A 19,936-nucleotide genomic window follows, 5' to 3' on the forward strand; every position below is an offset into this window, starting at 1 on the left:
ACTGCAAGGAGGGGAAAAAAAAAAAAAGAAAGAAAGAAAAGGAAAAAAGAAAATGTCATCCAGTGGATCTCAAGAGCTGTCACCACATCAGCAGCGAGTCACCAGAGCCGTGAGAACCTCCCTGCAGCCCCAGCCAGGCAGGGCACTGCCAGGCCAGGCCAGGCTCGCTCACCACGCTTCAGCCCTGCACTCAGGAAAGAAAGGACCCCAGTTCCTGACAAACAAGCTGTGGGCAGGGTGCCAGCTGCCTGGTTTCTGAGCACTAAGGAGGGGGGAAAGGCTGCTCCTTGGAGAAAGACTGGGCCCAGGGCCCTGGAGATGGAAAGTTTTAACCCTTCCAGGTTGGTGTTGCAAAATGTCACGGGGACAGTGAGTGTGCCCAGTGTGCCAAAACTCACCAGTGACAAATCCTGTCTTGCACAACCTGACGGAGCTCACTTTTATAAGTGTTTGCCATCAAAAGTCTCTATGCAGCACTTTCAGAGCACACAGCCATCTATTTAATAATTTGCAGGATGGTGTCAAATCAAAGCAATGACAGCAATTGTACTATCCCCAGGCACATAGAGAAAGGCACTTTCCATATTTCACCTGGTGGTGTTGCAGTCTCCATAACTCTAATGCATCTGTGTGGCCAATACTGCCCAACAATGCTTTTTAGCATTTAGCATTCAGCATTCAAAAAAATATGCATTATCTTGAAAAAAAGAGTCAAGGGTAGTTTGTGTAGTGCCGCCAGTTTTCTTTTCCTCTGCAGTCAAACGCAGCTAATCTTCAGTGTTAAACTTCAGATGTTAATTTTTAAGTCCGTTTCCCCCCCAGTTTATTTGTTTCTCAGATATGTACAAGCGTGCTTTGATTTTCTTACTTCTTTTATCATCCACAGACCACCTGCCTGCTGCCTCACAGACCAGCACAACATGTTGTGTACTACAGACTGGAAAGCACTTTCCTTTCCCTTCTAAAGCCTTACTATTACAAAACGCTGAGTTAAATTGCAGCTTTATATTAAGAAAGAGTAACCATAAAATCCCGAGAAACAACCTAGCAGGACACCTCTAACTGGTTATAAAGGTAACAAGTAAAAGACAGAGGGGCTAAAGAATATCGCCTACTTCACAGAAAATGCAAAAGAAACTTTTTCTCAAATTACACACACTTTGTAGTAACTTGTAAATGCAGGAGAAGGAGTCTCAGAAGTTTGCATGGTGAATTACTAAGAGTATGGAAGGAAATGCTTAAGAAACATGGGAAAAATACTACTGGTCAGTTTGTCAGGTCTTGCTAAGGGACATGAGTATCACATAGTTGCTATAGCTATGAAGAAGCAACTTGGATAAGAGTCAGTGCTTGACGTCGTGTCGCATCCTACAACTGATCTGATCCCCTCAGGCTTGCTCAGGTTCCTGACCTTTACCTCTGCCATTCCCTGATGCACCCAAATCATCTTTTCACACTGCAGAAAGCCTGCTTGGGGGTATTCCATGCATTATGGATGATACATGTGCTTAAGAGCCTCGATTCTCACTGCTCAGGAAAACTCACTACCTGACCCCATGTCCTTCTGTGACTGCCCACTAAAACACTTATGTCTCACATGAAATCATAAACTTATATGGCTGCAAAAATAGGCAGTATCATCTGGTTTAGAGCTGTGAATCTTAAAGCATCCACTGAATAAGCAGAGGAAAGCCTGTTTTTCTGCATTAATAAGAAAAAATAATTTCCAGGGTGGAAGCCTACACAGAGTAACTTGGTCTAGAGATGCCCGTACCGCACTTTTCCTTTAAAAGCAGATGATTCTGGTTTGAGTGGTGTCAATGCAGCAAATTTGGAAAGAATTAAATACTAATGTGTTGTTTCATCCCCTTTTTTATGTGGCTGGATAGAACAAAAATTCAAATTACTATAGTAACAGGCTTAAACAGTACTCTGGAACTTGTCGATACTTATCCTGTGATCTAATAGTGGTTTGTTGACTGTGCTACTCTGCAAGGCAAGGGCATTAAGTCAGAGTTTTATTCTTTTAACATATGGTCCCCAGAAAAGAAATTTTCTCCTGTGCTTTGTACTCTGCACTACTCTTAAGTGCACCAACAATAAGATTCATAAAGAAAGGCATTAGTTACCTGTGGTTAAATCCCACAGCCTAGGTATGGATTTAAAATTTAAGGAAATAAAATCATAGACATAAAAATGAGGCTGCATAGATCCAGATGAGTGTTAACGAGTGTGAAGGCCTGTGAGAGTAATGTGTTATTTTACTATTATTGTAGCATATGTTTATCTTTAAAGAAGGTGTCTGTGAAAGGTATTGCACAGGGATTTAAGTCATGTGGGTAGGTGCAAGTAGCACAGGATTAGGTGGCTGGGGGACCAGGCTAAGATCAAGGAAATTACATCATTCCCAAATTCAGAAAACTCAGGAGTGAACATCAAGGGAATGGGGAAGCACTGCAACAGAAAATGTTTCAGGAGACAGGTGAAAATGAGGAAGTTTCACTGGTTGGTGTTTTTTTGTTGTTGTTGTTGTTTGGCTTTTTGGGAGTTTGGGGGTTTTTTTGGAGCTGTATTCCTGTGATTCTTTCAAAAAGTACAGTTCTGTTGCTCAGTTCAGGCATCGCTCCCAGACCCACACACGGAGACCCACCTCCCGTGGGACAAATTCTGTTTCCAGAATTACACAGGAGTTTTTGACTTTACTTATTTTTGAAGCTTTTTGGAAAGCAGAAAACTGCTTTTTAGGAACACACAGCTCATTCAAAACTGGCCATAAGGGTATGTGGATCTACCTACAGGACTGGCCACATACCCATGTGCACTGCTGGCACTGCTGGCAATCCCAGGAAGAGTGCTCCCAAAAAGTCAGGTATGAATGAATTTTGAGATGTAGGATTCACTAACCAAGGGGAAAGCATGGTATCTGGCTTTAGAAGGGAAGAGTATGACAACATGGAGAATGATAGAGCAGTCAACTGAAGTTCAGCACTCAGAAAACTACTCAGCCAACTTATTAGACAATCAGTCAGTGGCTCTCAGAGCACAGGGGGAAGGGAAACAGCCAATGTGGATTTGTGAAGAGCAAATTGTGTCAAACCAACAGAATTTCCTTCTCTGGCAGAGTCATAGGGCTGGTGAGTAAGGGTGTGCTCTGGATGAAGCATATCTTGGGTTCAGTGAGACTTTCAAGAGCATGAAGCTGGAGAGGTCTGAGCAGCATTTTCACAGATAAAACTGGAATTCAAAAGAACCCTGATAAAACAAAGCAAAACAGATCTAAAATCAGCAGGATGAAACTCAGTGAGAGAGCAGCATTCAGGAAGGAAACCTCGGGTGTCCAAAAGAAGGCCAAGTTGGTGAGAGGGACTGGGCTGCTTCGGAAACCAGACTGGGGGACAGAGAAAAGCGGGGATTGAGCATGAATCGACAATGTGATACTGTTGGAAAAAAGGCAAATGTCATTCTGGGACATAACAGCAAGTGCTGTAAACAATTACTCTGCTGCACTCTGCAGAGCCTGATGCCAAGGTCTGGGCAGAGGGCTGCTCCTCAGGGCTCCTCAATGCAGAGGATTCAGGCAGATGGGAACATACAGGAAAGAGGAGAAAGAGGAGCTGCAAGGGGCTGAAATGCATTATTTATGGGGAAAGGATGAAGGAATAATTTATTTAGTCTAGAAAAACGGTTCTGCCATACATAATACATAGAACAATATTAAATGCAGAAACTCATGGTTTTGCTGGCAGTGGTGTGGCTTTTCTGGTGATCTGTGAGAGACCTCAGGCACAGAACTGGGGAGCTGGTCCAAAATGCTTGGGAATGAGCACACTGCCAGGGACAAGGCAGATACACTTGGGCTTGCTTAAGGGCAGGAAATGGTCCCACTGACCTCCCAGGCCACCACTTCATAGTCCCACCCTCTTCTTGACCAAGATCCAAACCCACTAGGAGCCCCTGGTCTGAGCTGATATCTCTGGTGAAAGGAGCAAAGGAGACTGAGTCCTCTGCCATATATTTCAATATGTGACTCTCCCAGGAAATGCTGAGCCCCTGAGGATGCCATGATGGGCTTTTGGCATACAGAGTGGGAAGGACAGGGCCCCACTGTCAGTCTGTCTGACACATGGCACCCTGGGGTGGCTGGGCAGGTGTGGAGCAAGAATACTTCAGTGGAAAAAAAAAACAAAACCCCCCCACAAAACAACAACAAAAAACACAACCAAAACCAAAACCAAACCAAACCAAAAAACAACAGTAAATAATTTCTGGCTGTGGAGCACAGGACATCTGTGGGTGATAATAAATCTCCATGAAGAGTGAACCATTCAGCTGAGAGAGGTTGAGCTGGGGATTATCGCTCTTGTCTAGGACTGTCTTCCTATGAACAGATGAGGGTTAGGACAGGGTACCTTCCTGACAGCATCACTGGCTGGGGTTATCTCTGCCAAGTACCACTCGTTTTGGGGTGGGAGGGTTAAGGGGAGTCACATGTGTGTCTGGCAGTTGCCAAAATCATACCTACTTGCCTTTGGAAAACCAAAATCCCACTTACTTTCCCTGTGCTTCACATGTCGTGCCTCTCTGCCTGGGTCTTTTGAAAGATCACAATGTGACCATGAAGTTTGCTTACTTTGCTGCTCATGATCATAAGATCATGGTATTGCCATTTGGCTGGTGCTGCACTGCACAGACCACTTGTCCAGTGATTTTCTTACTCACATACTGTACCTTGGCTGCTGTCGTGCTGTTGTGCTGTTGTACTGTCCTTTGGTCTTTCCTCACTCATACACTTCTTCTGGGAGAAAAAATATTTTTGATAAAGGATTCAAGACTGATTCTGGAACTGAAGAGGAATTATTTTTTTATCAGTTTTTCATCAACTTGCTCTTTCCAGACTAATTTTCTGGGTAGTTGTCCCCTATAGTTCAGAATTGGATCACCTTGGAGAGTTCCACTGCTCTCTGACAGTGGTCCAGCCCAAAGCAGGTGTAAACCTTCCCCACCTCCACAGCACAGCTCATACTGGAATGCTCATGGCTTTCCGTGAGCCCACCACAACTGAGCAGTAAATCTGCAGCACCAAGGATGTGATTTTATCCAGGGTAGAAATGTCTTTCCCATCAATGGACATGATTTAATGCACATCTGCTACAATTCTTAAGTTGTGCAAAGCATTGTATGTTACTGTTAGCACATCTTCTGGGACTGTGCATCCCTTTGGATTCTCTTGGAGGGTTCCCATTCCATCATGCAGAAGGACAGAGAGAAGTAGTTCCCTCTACTACTGAAAAATGCCCCTCCTACCCTCACCCCCATGACTTCTTCCTTGTAGAGAACAGCCAGGCTTTCTGAGAACAGAAAATAAGCATGTGATAGTGCTTTTAATGTCTGCTGCTTTTCTGTGCCCTCCTCTGTGTTTGTTTCCTGGGGCTGTACACAATCTCCAGCAAAGAAAATAGTTCTGAGCAACCCTCTGAAAATCCTCCTCCACTGTGTCCAGGGAACTAGTCTTGTGGGACAATACCAAGAAACAAAAAGCACTGTGGGCTTCCTAGTTAAAGGAATAGTCTTCACTTGAGCCACGGATGGCAGAGATCAAATGAAAAAAAAGCAGACAAGCATCTCAGTTATTCTAATTACCACAAATGCTGACTCTCACAAAGTCCTTATTTCCATTGATTGAGGTGCAACGTCAAACTCACCGGGAGCTGTGAGTCTGCACAGCTGCTGTGACAGTCATGGCAACACCCCACTGTGTTCATGTTCTGGGTTATGAAACTGCAGTTGCTCCAGGCTTAATGGGTTTGCTTTGTTGTTGCATTACAACCATTCTGGTCTGCACAGTACACTGTACAGAGGAACCACAAAACACAAAGCTGCTCAATATTGGGGCCCGACATTCAGAACGAGGCTCTCACCCCATGATGTGCATTAATATGTCAGGAAGAGTGATGAGGTTGACAAATACATTCATTTGCCACTATATGAGCCTTTTGTTCCCATACTGGGTCTCAAATGCAAGGCGGTCGTCACGGAAAGTGCCTGCTCTTCAACAACCATGTAGACATTGGTCTAAGGAAATGTTGCTAAAGTCAACATGTATGCTACTACAGGCCTTTGCAGAGAAGATAACTTAGAATATGTGCTGCACCTAAAACATTAGTATGTAAAGCAACATGTATTATGCGTTTTTAAAAGCTTTCTGCATAACTGGAAGACTGGATGGTAACAATCTGTTCTGTAGCGTATTTTAGATAAGAGCCCATTGCGAGACGGAAGAATTCCCAGCACTGCAAAGTGTTAGTTGATTACAAAATTCAAGAACATGTTCACTTGATGTCTGTGACCTTATCCATGCCAGGCAGCCCTGGCAGATTCCGTGATCCACGTAGCTGCAGGGGAGGTGGAGTTAACACTTCAGAGAAAAACCATCTCCCAAAGAGGTAGCAGAAACCAATGTCTTCTGACTTTTTTTTTTCCTAGTACAATATTATCCTAGGAGGATGAAAAATTAGAGGTCTGCTGTAAGGCTGAGAATTCATGATCATTTCTGAACGGTTGCGTGTCATTAGTGAATCACTCTTGTTATACAAATTAGAAGCAGGTAGCATCATGGTTTTTGGCTGGACAGAGGAATGTTGTTTACAGCTATATTAATTTTCTTGGAAAATGTTGACACAGACTGACAAAAATGAGTTCTAATTTATGCCCAACGTTCCCTAGTTGGACTGGTCAGATAAATAAGACTCTAAAAAAACCTGACAAACTGAGAAAGTAATTAAATGTTCATATTTTAAAGATTAAATGCTATGCTTTCATGACTGAAAGCACAGTTCCAGTTTTGGTTAAACACTTGCAATATTTGATTTCAGGCACAAAAAGTCATTTTATTCAGCCACAAATTATTTTTTTCACTCTTCCGTTCATAAAAAATCCTTTGAATATTCTCATTTTGGGGCAACCTGAAACAAACTGTGGTTTAATTCTTTCGGCACAGTCAATGAATTGAAAAAAAAACTTTATTAGCCAAGCTTTATTTACAGGTCCCATGCTCTGTTTTAATCCTTCAAAGCCTCTCTGTGTTTTCTAGCAATTGTGAGTATTTCAAAGAGAGCATGTGTACATTTTTGTATAAAATAAATTCTGGAACAAAGCTATAGTATGATGAGGAAAAGCTTTCTGATTTATGAGCTGCTTTGCTTTGTCTTGCTTTTTCAATACCTGGCTGAAATGTGGATAAGACTAAGTTAAAGAGGACTTGAGAAGAATATTTTATTTTAGCCTAGGATTATGGTCACTTTAGCTAGTGACATATAAGCAGATCAAAGTTTAAAGATGTGTTTTCTGTTTCTGTCTGGAAAAACCAAACAAACAAAAAATCAAATCTCATCCTTGTTCTGGAAGTTTTAATAATATTATGGTTCCTTTTATTTGTCACTTCTTACACCTGTCTGTGGAGTGTCAGATGGTTTGAGTCCTTAATGGTTACTTCTATAAAGAAGTAATCATTGACTTATGTGAGTGCTGACAGAAACCAAAAGCAAAACTGTCTGTCACCATAACAGGAGACACATTGAATTAACACTGGGATATCTCTTTGGGAGGGGAGCATTTCTGGCCCAGAGAAGAGCAAACTATCTGACTAAGCATCTCTTCCCTTAGGGCTACCCTGTGGTCATCCTCTGGTTTTTGCACTGCCACCACTTTCCCAGCTGTCCCATGACTGCAGCACCTTCCAGGAATGCAAGATGTAGGTAATTTTTTGATTCATCAGGCCCATAAAACCACATGAGAACTGAGGCAGCATCAAGGCTTTGGGCCCCAAAAAGCTGATAAGCCTCAGGGCAGGGCTTTGCTCACCCAAAGGTTGCACACAGATCAGCTAAAACTTGTCTTTGCATCTGTGGCTGAGTGAAACAGCAGCTCAGACGTGCCCTGTCCTCCTCTGTGCACAGCAGTGTCACACAGCACCTCTTGGCCACCCTTCTCCAAGCTGATATTCCCAAGAGTGGAGATATAACAGCCCAACATCGGTGCAAGGTGCTGTAAAACTTGGCCATGCAGAAAAACACCCTTTATAAACCAGAGCAAGGCTGATGTTAAAAGCAGAGTCCTGGAGGACGGTTTCTGTGAGAGGGGAAGGGCACAAGTGTAATTAGATATGGTTATGTCTCAACCCAGCCCTTGGCCCCTCCAGATCATGTACTTTTTACAGGATATTTTGTAGGCAGAAATGGAAGGTGAAAGATAAGCAGTTTTAAAGTGCTGGTGTCTGGCAGCATCTGTGAGGAGTTTGCCTGCACAGGATGTCCATCCCACCCAGACAGCTCTCCTGGGAATGTAGATTCATTCACTCATCTGTTTCACTAACAGATAAAAATGAATGCTCAACAACATTATAATATCTCCTACATGGTGATTTTGACATGGAAAATACCTGATGGGTGTGTTAGGTGTTCCCAAACAGCTCACATTCCTGGAAACAGCCAACTGTAGTAAAGAAGGAGATTAAAATGTGATGGGCAAACAAAAAACCCCCAAACATATACACGGTTTTTGGTTATCTTTTTACAAAGCTCTTTTCACAGACATTATTTCCTCTAACACCCTGCCAACTCATATTTGTATCGATATATGTTGTGGACAAGCATTTTTTCTTTCTCTTCACCATGGTTTCATTGACCGTAAAGGAAGCAAGAGGGTATTTTCCTTTAATCCAGTTCTTCCTCCAATTTGAATCCAAGGTTTACAGAGCTAAAACGTCTGCATTTGTCTTCCACATACTTCTGCCTTGGCAACGTCAGCTGTGGTATGAGAGTGTTGGCTCCCCAGTGAAATATGGTTGTAGCTCTGAGTTTACTATCTCTCAGACCAAATATCCCACTTTGGCTACTAGTAAATGCAATGGGAAATGTGTCAGATGTATTAGGTGCAAAACTTGCTATATTAGTGTTAAAAGCAGGAGAGTTTAATCCTGGTTTTATGAAAGTCTTTAGCAAAGCTCTTGCTGTCTTTTGAAGGGCCAAGTTTTCACTCGCTGTGGTTTTTCTAAGGAGCAGATGGACATTGTCAGTCAAACAGGAATCTTCCAGGAGTACTTACTATCTCCTCTCCTAGGAAAAGTGAAACATCCCCAAAATACCACACAGCTGGTGGTATTTTACACAGACAGGAAATTTATCTTCCATTTCTTTTGACAGGGCACAAAATAAAATAGAATTTATTTTATTGCCTCAGAATTGTGCCAGCTTCTCTGGGGTGGCAGGAGAAAAAGCTGTATTGTCACCCAATTCAGCAAGCCCCACTTTGAACTGATGTAGCAAGCCATAGTGGCTTCTTGGAGCAGAACTGCACATTATCATTTAGCTGGATGAATGCATGACACAGAAAAGTTGTTCTTGATTAAAAACAAATATCCAGCATGGCAAGAAAATGAGTAAGGATAAACAGTGATTAAGTGTGATATGTCTGAAGGCTTCCCACAGTATAAAAGCCATATGTGGGAGGCATGAACCTAAAATTAAACTCCTAACAGTGTGAGTTAAGGTTTTTGAAAGAGGCACCTGACACAATCCAAGGGGGAAAGTCTGAGTAATTGGCTCATCAAGGGAGGTTCTCACCACTTTCCCATGATCTGCACCTTCTTTCGCCTGCTGTGCTCATCCAAGCAGGAAAACACCATCCAGGGGTCAGCCCAGACAAGCTGACTTACTCATCCCTCCAGACCCACTCATCCAAAGGAGTTCCTGTGTGGAGCTGAAGCAGCCCTGGCTAAGCACAGCCTATTCAATGTTACCCCGAGCCTGGGCAGGCTGGAGCTGGTACAAATGCTAAAGTCAAGTCAGTCTACTTGCAGCCTCCCCTTCCTGTGCTCAGCCACCTAAAGCCCTGCAGGACAAGCTCCAGTACGGAAGAAAGAGCCACAGATCAATTGCAACAAGCAGTTGCTTTGGGCAACAAGCAATTAACACAAGGTCCTTCCTCACACACAGTGAACTGATGGTTGCTGGCCCTGTGGTTGTCATTATGGGCTGGAGCCTCAATGTACTCACAAGCTGCAAGGTGGGGTGGCATGTTTTCATTTGAGGTTGCCACTTTTTATTCCCTTTGGGGGGTGCTACAGCCTCGGATTCCATAAAGAGCCTGTACTCCTGGCAGGAATGCCATCTGGCTTTCCCGACACTTGGTGTCATCTGGCTTTCCCACCGCCTGGTGGTCGTAAGGACAGCCAGGAATTCTCGGGGTCTGCATCGCTTGCCACCCTCTGCCATGCAGTGGAAGTCCTGTATGGCCTTCCAGAGGCTCCCTACTCTCAGTAGATGAGAGGAAGCCTACCGTTAGCAGGAATCCAGCATCTCCTGAAAGAAAACAGTTTGCACTGCCGCTCAAACCACGTTCTGCAGTAGCTGCACAAACACTCATTCACGCAGACCAAAGTCAACAGCTGTGAGTCGCTTTAGCTCGTCAGCCACTCAGCTATTCTGGTTTCTTCCCCATTAGTCTTCATTGTGGGCGCAATCAACAACATCTTCTCTTTTCTTCACTGAGGAAGAAATAAACCAGATCCAGTCAGGGTACATTTGTTGGCAGCTGGGAAATCCTGAAGTTTCGGGTTCTCCCTGTAGTGCCGAAAGCCTGATTTCTGCCTTACCCTGAGGCCTTTGCAGAGGGAGCCCTCATGGTAGCCTGGAGGCTTTTCCACTCCCGCTGGGCATGTTCAAAGAGTGAGACTGCAATCAGTCCCTCGACCAACCTTGTTCACACAAAGACCTGCTGTGACTATGGAAGAAATTCCCGCTCAAGAGGAGCATACAGGGCTTGCTCATAACATGCGTTGCAAAATAAAGGTATAAATTAACTCCACTGAGAGAAAAACAGTGGAGGCACCAACCCTGAGGGGCCACTCTGACTCCCAGAATATGAGCAAAACTTGCCAGCCTTTTGTTACCTAATCTTTTACCAGTTAAATAGTTCTTCATTTCACCTAGTCAGGGTGCAGCACTCTTAGCCCATGCTTGGCTGCTGTTTTGGCAGCCCCAGGGCCAAAACTGTGGTGCCTGTAAAGATGCTTCACAGCCGTGGGAAAGGCAGGCAGCGCCCAGGTCCACACCCTGCAGCAAGATCAGCTGCAAGGAAATGCAATGAGTGGATTTGTTGTTTAAAGCTGTCGGCCATCCCTCATCAGGCATGAGATTAATACATGGTTGGGAAGGGGAGCTTTTCCTCTTCTCTCTCTATGGAGGAGTCGTCTTCATCCAACTCCACAGGGCTCCAAGATGAAGTAATTTTGGCTCCCTGCATTTTAGCTATTTCGGATAACAAACTCAAATTTCTTAGTCATCCAAAGGGCAAACTGTCTTAATGTTATGGCTTAATTTTCGCTCTGACCTGTGCTCTGGGTGCAAGCTTTTGGATCAGAAAGACACAGAAGCTGCTCCCACATCAAGCAAGTTTCCTAAATGAGATGTTGTGGAAGGGCAAGAGGTAGAATTCAAGCATTATCAGTAAAATTTCCACGCAGTGCCCGCACAACTGTTAGCAGGAGAATTTAATTATTGTAAAATATAACCAAATAAAACTGATAGGAAAGAGTTGTAGGGTTTGCAGTGTTGCTCACAGGTTCATAGGCTGCCCTCTTTTATAGTCATATCTGTTTATTGACTGGACACATCTCATCTAGGCTGGACACAGCAAAGGGATTAAGGAAAAGAGCTTCCAAAGATTTAGCTGCTACTAGAAACCCAGAGCCTCAGCAAGCTCCAAAAGCCAAAGGGAGCATATCTTTTTTACAATCTATGTTGCAAATAACATTTTTTTATTCAGGTGAGTGCACCTTCCTGTATGTCACATCATAGTTGGGTAATAGATACAGTTACTAGAAATCGGATTCTTTAAGCTGCACTTCCTTAGTCAGAGAGTAGAAGTTGTGCTACATGGTGAAACAGGTAACCAAGGCATCATAAATATCTGTTACTCAGTGTGACCTGTTCTAGGTCAAGAGAGTAAGAAATATTTTTCAAAAGTTATCCAGAAAATATTGCTGATTAATGACTGTGTTCAAAATAATGAGCTCTCTCGGAAATGTATTAAAAAGAAAAAAAAAGATATGAAATTCATCAGATTGATTTTTGCTGACAAATTATTAACCCAGCTTTGTAAAATAGCAGTCTAATCAAAAAGGACTGTATGATCTGTTTTTGCTTAATTGCCCTGTTGTTGCCTCTTGGTTTCTCAGTTGCATAGAGCACTTTTTCTCTTTGTTTAAGCTTCAAAGAATCCTTCTCCATCAAAAAAAAAAAAAAAAAAGAAAATTGGATTTGAATTGGCTACCGTGAGGAGGATTAATTTCCATCCACTTCCTTCATCTTAATCACAGTGGTCAGAAAAAATTTGGAATCCAGAAGACTGTCAAATTAAGGATCCAGTTGATTTATTGATGGCATCTGTTTATTTAAGAAATTAGGCATAAAGAAAAAAAACACTAAAACTATTAAAACCTATTTTCCTGAAGATAGGAATAATCACCATCAGGAATGGAGCTCCTTGAAGGTACCCCTCACAGCCTTTCTGGACAGCAGCTGCTCACAAAGGGTTTAGTCAGATCTGTGCTCCCTTCTCATCATCATCATCATCTCCTTCCATGGTGGTGTCTCTCATAAACCTCAGTTCTCCTCAAAAAGCCTATCTCTCCAAGTTTAGTTTCTTGAGCTAGTTTTGACTCCTCTGAGCATCATAACTGATACATCCATTTTCTCCTAAAGAAGTTTCTTCTGTTCAACCAAAAAGTTATTTGTTAATGATCTCAACAAAGTCAGTGGTACAGTTAAATGTCAGCTAAAGGGAAATTGAATTTGCTCAGATTTATTTTGGCCATATAAATATGTGCCAAACTCTGCATGTGTGTGTGCGCACACAAATGTCTATTTAAATATATATATATATATATATAATACATTGTATATATATATTAAGAACCTCCATCTGGTGAGAAAGCTGAAGGTTTGTGGGGTTGTTGCTGCCAACTCAGTGTGGTAGGACAAAGAAGAGAGGAGGCCATACACAAAGGTGCTCCACAGAGGAATGTTAACAAAAACTGAAAGAGAAAATCCTACTTCTTCTTCAGGACAAGACCACCTCTTATCACTGTGTTTTTAACCAAAACTATCCTCTGGGGAAAGTCCTTCTTCTGTTTCCCAGTCTCCTATTATGAGCTAGCTCTAAGATTTTATGACCACCTAATGTAGCCCAGGATGGTAAATGCCCATATTCCTCACTTTCCCACCATTTCTTTTATCTGTCCTAAGGAAGGAATCAGAGCATGGACAAATCCCATTGACGCAAATGCTGTGGTGTAGCAAGAATGTTTGCCACCAGGCCACGCTCTGGAATGGCAAATATGCAAGAATTAGCATCTATAACTCTCCATAAACATTGGGGTTAATCTCCAGGGTTTACAAGACTCTTTAAATGTGCTTTAATAGGACAATATGCTTTACAGAGGACCCATCCAACACTTCACATATCAGCAAAGTTTACAAGAAGGTAAACTGAGCTGGGGCAACAGTTCAGATGTACAGCCAAAGCCCTAATGAGAATGCCAAAGTCAAAGTAATAAACTGATTTGCAAGTCTACTACCTTCCCAAATGGCTGAAGAGCATTCCAAGTCTGGCAAGACAGTTGGAAGAGAAGAGCTGCGGGAATTCCATTGTTGTCTCACAAACTGCGGAATCTAAACTGATCAAATCAGCACATTTTCTGTGCAAAATGCTGAGCTGGCTGTCAGCCCCACCCGGCTTGGGCAGGACTCTGCTCCTTGGGCAGTCCTGCTGAGGGCACCAGCGCTGCCCATGGGGTTTGGGGCTGCTGAGAATGATTAATAATGGTTAATTAAAACTGAAGGCTGTGTGTACACCTGTCGCAGGAAAGGGAGACTGAGCCCCCAGACAAACCTGCCATTCTCCACTGATGACAAAAGCCTCCTTCTAGCTTCCTAAAGCCAGGTGAGGTGAATCCTGCCTTGTGTTTATTCAAGCCTTGAGTGCTTCAGGTAGACTCCACCTCTGTAGTCAGAGCAAGCCACCAGCCCCAAGTGGTTTAATTTTGGAGAACAGTTTTTAAGATGACTGGCCTCAGCCTCACCATCCAACTTTTGTATGTACAAAAGGTAGAATAAGCCTTTACTAATAAACGGTTTGTTTCAAGTTATATTATTCTTTCTGTGCTTTTTACCCAAAACTGATCACCAATAAAAAAATAAAGCTGGGAATTTTAAGAAGTGATACATTTCCATTAAATCAATGTGAAAACCAGGCAGGTAATCCTAATAAATACAATTAATGAATTTGACATTCAAAGAAGAATGACCTCATGTTTCCCTTCCTTATCCTCATCCTAATTATCACAGAACACTGGACTAACCCAGCCTCTTTTTCCTCTCTGTAAAGACCTGAGGGGACTTTTTGGAGGGAGGCAGCCAATATCTTAGCTTCATTTGCTATTGTTTCTGTTTATCACTCAGATTGATTTGCAGTAAAAGGATGATTGCTTCATTACAATAATTCAATCTGCACTGAGACAGGCTGTCTCCTATGTTACGTGACAAACAGCTAGAAACTTTATTTCATAAGCAAAATTACCACTGGCTGTTTTAAAATGCCAAGAGCAGCTATCATTAGATTGTGGTTTGGCTGGCTCTGTTCTCTGGTGCAGGGGCTGTGGCAGGCTGGGGAGCCTCTGTCTCAGGAAGGGACCCTCCTGGCTCACTGGAGCTAAAGAGTGACAAGCAAGAGAAGATCCAACCACTCACGTTAGCATCAAATCAGAAAGTTCAGGGGAAAAAAAAAATCTGTAATTTCTCATACAGCGAATTGGGGAGAATTTTTGTTCCTTTAGAAACACAAGCTTGACCTGGTCACCATCGCTGAAATCTGGTGGGGAGATTCCCACAGCTGGAATATTTAAACCAACCTTTATTCAGGAGGATCAGCTGAGCACAATCTGAGGAGGGTTGTTCACTGTTAGTGAAAAGGGTCTTGGCCTGCTCCCGAATTCCTAGCAACTTGGGAACAAACGTTCTAGAGTGGGTCCTCTGATGTCTAGTAAGTTGAGAACCTGTACTAAAGACCTAAGTCCAGAGAAGTCACTAAACAAAAAAATAAATTGATGTTAATGATTATAAATTACAGTCTCTAAATTACAGCAGTGTGGTAAGAAAAGGACAAAAGTAGACATCTGTGGTCAGCAGGAGTTTTAAAAATGTGTCAGCTACAAATGGGATCATCAGAAAGGTACCACAGTACTTCTAAATGGACTAAGTCTATCAGCTAAGACTGTCAATAATAACCCCAAAGAAGTAAAAATGATGAGTAAATATTTCCCACTTCTGTTTGGGGAAAAAGCCAGATAATGCACTGAATCTTATACGAGAAAAACAAGCCTTTCTTTCATAACAATACTTTCTAAACTTAGAAATTTTTAATTGGCAGTTCCTGAATAATTTGCATCCAAAAGGGAAAGATGTGTACTGAACCCCTGCTGCTGATTTTGAACAAGTCTTGGAACACTAGAGAAGTTACAGATGTGAAGGAAAGATAAAGTTGTGCCAGCACTTAAACACAGTAACTAGGATGACATGAATAAATATAGACTTTTCAGCCTGACACCAATCTGAACAAAATAATATAATGGTTATTTGGGAACTCTCTTAAGAATTAGATGGGAAAAAATAGAATGACATTGAAATTATCATGAGCTTATTAAAAACAGACCATATCAAAACAATTTTATAATGCAGGAGCGTGAACATGTTTAATCAGCAAAGGTGATACAAATGATATAAATGATACTGTTGGACTATTTTACCAACTGGACTATTTTGCCTCAAATAAAACTGTCTTTGGGGAATTGCCCACTTTCATGAGCTGGGCTCTTGGCTTATCACTCTTTAACTGTTCCCTGCTGATGAAGCTGGCAAATAAGGCAGAGACTGTGAGGGACTGGTGAATGGCAGAGCTGGTTTGCTCCTGGGCTGAGACAGAGCACAAGTCAGGGGAGCAAAGCAGGCCAGACTTTCCAGGTAAGGAGATTGGTGATTCCGTAGAGATTTCCAGATCCTGTTAGAAAATCAGAGAAACTTCAGCTCAGTGTCTGAAGAGGCCAAGACAACATTCTGCTGTGCAAAGCAGGGTCCATTGTGGAGTAGGTATCTGCTGTGTTTCACAGTGGTGTGATGGCTCCTACAATTGCTTTGGTGTTCAGAAAACAAATGAAGGGGATTCAGAAAAACACACACTAACCTGATTAAAGGATAGGAAAGCATATCTTATTCTGAAAGACTCAAAGGCTCAGTTTATGTGGTATGTCCCAAGGAAGGCTCAGGGATTGAAATCAGGAATTTCATGAAGGAAGAAACCAATGTAGGTTCCATGGGTTGTATTATAATGAAGATCTTTCTAGAAGGCCCTCAGGTCTATTCTAACCCTAAAAAACTTGAGAAAATAGGTTGTCAGTGGTGACACACACTTTCAGTGACTCTTTCGACCAGCAGTGTGTCTCACCACTGAGAAGAAGGAAGACCTTTCTCTACACATCAGAGCACTCAAACATTCCCAAAGTTACTGTTTGCTTTTACCAGCCAGATGCTCTTACAGGCAAACAAAATAAGAAGTATTAGCTAGTGCAACCACCATGTGTAGTCACTGTCAAGCTTTTCAGCAGTTGTTCTTCTAATTCTATCTTGACAGTACAGACATTTCCTCATGGCAACAGGACTTACTGGTCTTGAAAATTAGTGAACATTTAGCAGCAAGGAAGCTAGAGGTTCAAAACCATTTATCCTGTTTCTTTATACTCCTCAGTTCCTTTTACGGCCTTGTAGGACTTCTTACCCACTGACTTTATGAAGAGGTTGAGCATATCTTGCTGACGGGAAGCATCTCTGTAAGCAGATCTGCTGCATTCAGTGGGAAAGTTTCCACTTGCACGTCTTGTTCTTTTAGTTCACAGGGCCTTACAGTCCACTAATTTTACCAAGTCTAAAGTCTTAAATCACAACTTAAGCAAAATCACCACAGTTTTCCCTTATTCCCATTAAAAATCTGTGAAACTACCAAGTTTTCCGTGGCTTTTGCCCAAAACCACAACCTGCTGCAAATTCATTGAAAAGTAATTCCAAACTTAACGCAGATTAATAATGCTTCCAATTACTATGGCCAAGTTTTGCAATTTAACAGTTTAAAAATTGTCAGGTTTCGTGTCTCCGTGTGAACATTGTGTTCCACTCAAGCCACAATCAGACAAGAAATTATTACTGTCAAACTAAAGCTATTAAAAAAAAAAAAAATCCACCTTTGCATTATGTAAACTACACTTTGGAGTTCAGATCTGCAGTTTAATTTTTGTCCTGTTGCATAAAGATGGGAGGAACCTGCTTCTGGATCCAGAAGGGTTTCCAAGTCATAGCCCTACCCAGATCAGGATGTTTGGACCCACATGCTTTTGTTTGGACCCTTTGCTATTTTTTCCTTTAAATGGAGGGTGTAATCAGATCATCTGCAAGTGTTTCAAGCTAACATGTTTTCAGCCATTAACCTCCCCTTAGCTGAAAATCATTGCTGTCTGGCTGAAGTGTAATTCCTAACCACAGTTCCCCACCAGTGCAACATGAAACAGGTTTCTTGGCCCACCCTTAAGGATAAGAAGGAGATGAGAAGGGTGAACACCTACTAAGATGCTAATTCAATTATTTGTGATCATGCTAGCTATTCCCTACATTTTTCTGAGGTTGGTTCCTTCCCCTGGCCTCTGCATTCTCTCTAGGTATGATATTTGGAGACAGAAGCATAGCTGTTGATGACCAAAACCACACACCCCAGAACAGGATGGCCCTTGCATTTTCTAGACCAAAGTACTCTCTGGGACCGTGCTGAAAAAAAGATTTATAGTTTTTAATCTCTTCACAACATGTGACTGTTAAGTACGCTATAATATATAGGACAGGAATTAATCCTGAATTTATTTAGTAATTTTTTTCTTATTTCATCTGTCAGAAGAATGCCATTTCAATTATTTATTAAGAAAATTATGTTTTTCAAGGTAAATGCATTATTTCGTTATCTGCTTCCAATTAGCTGGGAATTCACTGTGTTCAGCCAAATGTCCATTCATCAACAAATTCCAGATTCCTGGCAGTCTGAGCAAATTCCCAATTTTCTTCTTTTATGGGTAAAACAAGTGAAGATATTCATGCCTTATGCTAAATTATGGCTGGGGTTAGACTAGCCTGAAGGGAGGCAAAAACAACTGTGGAAGGTCTTGAAATATATTAATAGATGTTTTGATAGAAGTAGAGCTGGAATAGTTCATAGTATTTTTTCTTCAGGTGCTTTGCTATTGTTAACTAAACACCCTCCTGCCCTCCTTTGTGGGCAACTGAATGAATTAAGCTGGTCACTCTCCAAAATGTGTGCAATGATGAGGACACCTCCAGCAGCAGGGTTCTGCCTTCCACAGGGACATTGGTTGAGCACTGGAACAGGCTCCCCAAACCTGTCTGAGCTCAAGAAGCATTTGGACAATGCTCTCAGGCACATGGTGTGATCCTTGGGGTGCCCTGCATAGGAATTGGACTCGATGATCCTGATGGGTCCCTTCCAACTCAGCATATTCTGTGATTCTGTGACATACAGGAACAAAAGAGAAGTAAAATACAACCCACACCACTGCAAACTCTTCGTGTCATGTCCAACCCTTCCAATTAGTGAATTCACATTTTCAGTGGAAGGCTGTGCAAAGCAGCTCCAGCAGTGTCACAGGCTGCCCCGGGGCTACCCTGGGGCACTGAGGGAGCAGTGAGCAGGAAGAAGCACAGTGGCCAGATACATGCCTGGAAATACTCTGGTCTGCCTCGGAAATGCTCCTCCTTTCTCCTTCTGCAAAACAAGACTACCTAGGTGGGTACCAGCCTATTGCTGGCACAGACACATAGCTTGTGAGACCCCCACCAGTTTCTCAGCCCAGCACCACACCATGCCATGTACTGCATCCATTCCAGATGGTTCCCTCCCCAGCCAGCTGTTTGCTGGGAGAAGGAGGCCCCACCAGCATGGGAGCTGGGCTTCTTGCAGAGAGGGTCTTTACCCCAAAAAGGAGCACGAGGATTTTTTAAAAGGCAAACATGCTTTTTAAAATGCTTCATATCCAAAGGCACCTTTACTACCCGCTTGCAAATGGCACTTTACCTGGCCAAAGCCCTATACAAGGAATCTTCTGGGCAAAACCAGGAGAAAGGCTCTGTCCCTGCCAGTTGTTGGGATGGAAGACACACAACAGCTCTGAGCTCAGTTACTCTCCAGGCACTGCTTGGAGTGGCACTTCAGTGTAGTGTCAATGTACGAGTCATGGGGAGAGCAGAGGACCTGGATGGAGTGATCCCACTGTCCCAGCTTTTCAGTCTTTGTTTAGTGAAACTGCTGTCTCCTCTGGCTTCTTCAGCTTTTGTCAAAAATTGTCTGTCCTGTCATCTCCTACAGATTGCATAAAGGCATCTTGGTTTTCTGCTGCCCTTCTCTTTCCCAGCTCAGCCATCCCTGATCCTTGTGGGTCCCTTCCAACTTGGCATATTCTGTGATTCTGTGACTCTCTAATTATATTGGTTTGGTCTTCTCTTTCCTTCTTTACACTGTTTTCTGTTCCTTTTGTTCTCTCTTCCCAGTGATTTGTGGTTGGTAATTCTTTCCTTACTCTGTGGAGCAGGACTTTTCAGCCTTTCTCATCATATTCAGGTGTTCGTAGGTCCCTCCCTCTCCATGCACGCTCTGAGATAGAGTTCTCTTGTGCACCATATTTTTCACCATGTGAATGAAGAAACAGAGTCACCACTCTGCCTCTCACTCCCCAGGCTGTGCAGAAAGCTAACCATCCCTCCGTGGGCTGATG

Source organism: Neopelma chrysocephalum, unplaced genomic scaffold (genome assembly GCF_003984885.1).
Source record: "Neopelma chrysocephalum unplaced genomic scaffold, ASM398488v2 Primary Assembly neopelma1_76, whole genome shotgun sequence".
Classification (NCBI taxonomy): Eukaryota; Metazoa; Chordata; class Aves; order Passeriformes; family Pipridae; genus Neopelma; species Neopelma chrysocephalum.